This window comes from Physeter macrocephalus, chromosome 8 (genome assembly GCF_002837175.3).
Source record: "Physeter macrocephalus isolate SW-GA chromosome 8, ASM283717v5, whole genome shotgun sequence".
NCBI classification, from domain to species: domain Eukaryota; kingdom Metazoa; phylum Chordata; class Mammalia; order Artiodactyla; family Physeteridae; genus Physeter; species Physeter macrocephalus.
Window position 1 is genome coordinate 104,776,937 of NC_041221.1, and position 5,169 is coordinate 104,782,105.

The window sequence follows — 5,169 nt, forward strand, 5'->3', positions numbered from 1 at the left end:
TATTTAACTTATAATTCCTATTTATTTAAAAATAAAATAACATTTTCAATAACAATACAAAAACATTAAAGTAATTTTGAAAAAAATAAGATATGAATAATAATGTGATTCTAACACTACCGCTAGACTTACTTCGTCAAGGGGTAAAATTGATATGAACTTGTTTCAACCCCTAATCATATGTATTCAACACAATACAATATGTTCAATACAATTCACATTCTATACAGTTTTGCTGGCTCTAATCAAATAACTATTTTTTTCTTTCTATATCACTTTGACTTTGTGTAACATGTTAAAAATACCAATTTTAGGGCTTCCCTGGTGGCGCAGTGGTTGCGCGTCCGCCTGCCGATGCAGGGGAACCAGGTTCGCGCCCTGGTCTGGGAGGATCCCACATGCAGCGGAGCTGCTGGGCCCGTGAGCCATGGCCGCTGAGCCTGCGCTCCGGAGCCTGTGCTCCGCAACGGGAGAGGCCGCAGCAGAGGGAGCCCCGCATACCACAAAAAAAAAAAAAAAAAAAAAAAAAATACCAATTTTAAAAAGTCTAATCCTGTGCTTTTGGAAGGAAAATTTTCATTTCTCCTTCATATTTATAATTTTTAATACCCGGGGCCTGTGCTCCGCAACGGGAGAGGCCGCAGCAGAGGGAGCCCCGCATACCACAAAAAAAAAAAAAAAAAAAAAAAAAATACCAATTTTAAAAAGTCTAATCCTGTGCTTTTGGAAGGAAAATTTTCATTTCTCCTTCATATTTATAATTTTTAATATCTACATAACATTCCTTTTAGCCAATGTATTATAACCTTTAAAACCTCCTTAGACATAAGATTTTCACTTTTTTAATTTTATGATTTTATGAATTAAAATTTTATCAAACTTTTCTGAGTGTATAGCATTATATTTTTGATAATTGTTCCCTTAAATCAAATTTCCATAAGTGAGATTACCCAATCAGAGACTGTGATTATTTATTTTGATTTGGGGCCATGCACCATATTGTTTCCAGAGGATCTTACCAATATATAACACCAGATTTCTTATATAGAGAAAGACTTGGAAAAGTTATTTTCCTATACTGAAGTTACCTTGGGATAATAACTGCAAACTAAATCCTGTGTGATATTTAAATTCCTGTAAAATTTATTCTTCATTTCCTACTACCTAAATTCTGTCAAAGGTTTTTTTCCACCTCTCTGCATGTTGCTATAAATTAATGTTTCATTGATACCTTGGTGATACAGGAATACTCATCCACTTGCCATTCTGAGATGTTAAATAAAACATGACTGAGTGTAAAATTCTTCTAAAAGTGAAACTTAGAGTCAATTATAAAACTTACAAATTCTCCTACTTAACTTCCCTGAAGGACAGTATAAGCATCATTACTCTGAAGAAGAGCTGAACATACATAAATACACTGCCGTTTTGAATATCAATAACAGTACCTGAAAAACAAGTAACTCATCTTTAGAAGCATTCTCATGTGATTTTTTGAAAGCTGATACTTCACATTCTGAAAGTCACAAACCAATAGCGAATGTCATAAATATATTACCTAAGAATCCCTTGCTGATTTTTATTTACAGGAAAAAAATAGTTTTATTTTTAAAGAGACTAACTGTCCCCTTTTTTTGGATTGAGAACATCTAGAGGACTGTACTATGTCAGGCTATCTAGAAAACTAAACTATTTTTAAAAATACACATGACACTTTGTAAAATGAAAGGCCACACGTATTTGGAACTAACAAGTCATTTCAATGGTATGTATTAAATTCCAGAGGGCCCAACACTGAGCCAACTTATAGGGAAATCCAAACTAGTTTTATTCAATTCCGCCATAGAATGGGACTGGGAAAATGTTTTTCTCATGTCCTACTGCAATACAGAATGTCCAAGACCAACTATTCATATTCAGAAGAACTTAATGGTTCAAACTACTAGCTGGTAAGTGGTCCAGAGGCTGTAAATAGATGAGGATCCGGAATCAACAACATTCTGGAACTTCTGTCCTTTTTCATGTCAATGGCTCTTGCTTCTCTACTCCTTCCTTTAAATCTGCATCTCCCCTATGCCACCAGTTCCCCTTCCCTCCCATTTACCACAGACCTAAAATTATCTTTGGGTGGAGAAAAACTTGCTCTCTAAGTACATGGTAGAATCTTTCAGTTTATCACTTAGACCAATGTTTTCTCTACGTATTTACTTGTCAGTTCTATGTATGATGAAAGAGAGGATGAAAAGGGCTTAGGGTTCGAATGAAATGCTGGAAGATACGAAGAGAAATACACAGGAAACACACAGGTTAATACTTCCAGATATAACCCTGCTCTCTGTGTTATTGCTTACAAGAAAGCTTCAAATCCTAGTTTCCCTTTGTAATAGAGTTTGAAGCTCTGAGTAATGTGAATCATATTTACATAAAGTGTAGGCAAAGAGTGAATCTAGTTTTCATTGCTTCTTTTATTTTTCCATGTGAGTGGAATCCAGGTCATCAAGTATTCCCATTATTAATAGGACAGACATAGTTACAAATTCTCAGACTAACATCTGTATATTCCATTATGTTTTGTTATCCAAGAAAATCTCTGAGTGATTTAAAACCATGTTTAAACAAATAGCTGAAATTCCTCCAATTTGAAACACTTTTTGAATTCCAGATATAAAACTGTGGATTTTAATTTAGCTATGGCATACTCATGACTGAAATAAGCTTGAAACTTTTCTGCTTCTAATTTTATTAAAAGTAATCCTTTTTCTCTATCACGGAAAACATATAGCCTCTCCCTAGTTTGACATACACAAAACCTCAGGCTTGCTTGTGAAATAAATTTCACACATTCTATACTTCATTATTTTAAGGAAAACATATGTCTCTTCAGCTGGATCTTTTGGTAGGTTACAAATGGATTCTTAGCCTTTGTTGTGATATAATTAGATTGGTTTTATTTATGATGTTATTTATAGCTTTGTAGTCCATTACATAATATATTGAGTTTCTAAAACATTGCCCTAACTGGGAATTCATGTGCTCTTACAGGAGGAAACAAGTAAATATAGGTGGGAATTAAGCACCATTATCAAGGCTTATTAAAAACCCCTTCAATTAGACATTCACATTGTTTTTTTTACTTTCATAACCGTACAGCTTGTAAAAATTCTTTAGTATGTTATGCATATGCAAAAGAAACACAAGAATGTACCAGCAATTAAATCCTACCTCATTATCTTTTTGATGCTTTGATTTTACAGATCTTCTCGTGTCCACAGAGCCATTCTTTATCCTACCACAGAAGGCACTTACCTTTCTCATAACTGTCATAATATCTTGTCATTTTAATCTACTTTGTTTTTCTTTTAACTGATTGTCACCCTCTAACAAAATGGACTCCTTCAGGACAAGAAACCTGTCTCCCTTGTCTGTGTCTCCCCAGAATAAATATCTCACAAATCATTTTTACCTTCCATAAACCTTTGAAAAGTCTCATTTATCTTTCTATATATACTTCTTATTTCTCCCCAAATTGCTTCCATTAGGATATATATTCTAAATAATACATTCTTTGAATTAGTAAAGGTAAGCATTGTGCTTTGAGGCCTACTTTTTTATCACATATTTGTTGAAATGATAATGCATATGATTGCATCAAACTCTTTTTGCTTCTCTTAGTCCAAAGATATTTCCATGTTACAGATAACTGGTTAATGTAAAACAAAATCAGTATGCAAAATGAGAATGTCATAGATTAAATTTAAAATATAATGTAGAGTAAAAATTAATTCTTGAAAATATTTATTTTACCTCATGAAATGCATCAGGACTAGTTGTCCACAGCTTATAATGTCCCAAAGCATAGCTTTACTTTTAAACACAATATAGTGATTTTTATATCTAGGCAATCTTAGATTTACTAATTAATTTAAAAATTAATTCATTAAACAAATTCTATACAGTAAGTACTATGCTAAGTATATCAGTCGGGATACATTTCATCTTAAGTAATTAAAATAGTTTTATTAAATATAAAACATAAAAATCTGCCTTTCCTACATCTAATGTTTCATTTATTTATGAATCACAAGGACAAATTAAGAGAAATTGTATGTACAACATATTATGCACAAAGGCCTCTGTTTATCAAATGGCTTCTTGTACTTCTCTATTAATGACTGCACAACTCTTAAGGGGCAAAATATATGATAATTTGGAATTGTTTTTACCTATATGCCATTAATAAAACCTAATCACCAAGATAAACACCTCTTATAATTGAGATAACTTATTTAAAAAGAGGTAAAATAGGAACTCAAATAATATTCTCACATATCAGTTAGACATTCCAAATTTTAAAAGAAAAATACTTTCAGTAGAAATTTATCTTAGTTTTTATAACTTACTATGTTCAGTCCAATTGCCTGTATTTGAATCTGAGCCTTACCATTTACTAGAGGTAGAACCTTTGGGAATTTTTTAACCTTTCTAGGCCCTAGTCTCTTTTATCTGTAAAATTACATCACATGGTTCTTTGGAGAATTAAGGATTTTTTGTATGTTTAAAATGTCTGACAAATTATAAAAGCCCTATAAATATTATTATTTTTATCATATGAACTTGATTTTAATAGTATAATAATTTCTCTTATAATTCCCTGTTCAAAACATATTCAAATAAATATCTTCTCAAGAATACTTACTCTTTCCTCCTTTGGAGGCATCCAGGTTTTTATGAGGTAGAAAGAATCTTCCGTCCTTGGAGAAGTCCTTCAAGTAGTACCTGAGTGTCAATTAAATGGCAGTTATCACATATCTGTTATAGTTAATGCCTTTCAATATATTACCCTCTCACAAGCCCAAGGACTGTAAGTATTTGGAAATAGTTTTTTACCTTAATATTAGTGTTCTTTAACCTCTTTGAAAGCAGGAGGTCAAGGAATATTTAAATTATAGTCTGTGTTTCCTTCTTACTCAGAGAGTTCAAACAATTTTAAATGAATAGTTCAATTAAATAGGTTTTCTTAGGCTTTAAAAATAATAGAAAAAATGTAGTGTGGGTCACTTTTTACCTAATCATAAATTTATCATTTGTTAACTCATCAAAGCCCTTCTGGCAGTGCTGGCACAGAAGGTTGGATGAGCACTCAGGACTCTCATGTTTCTGGTTGATTTC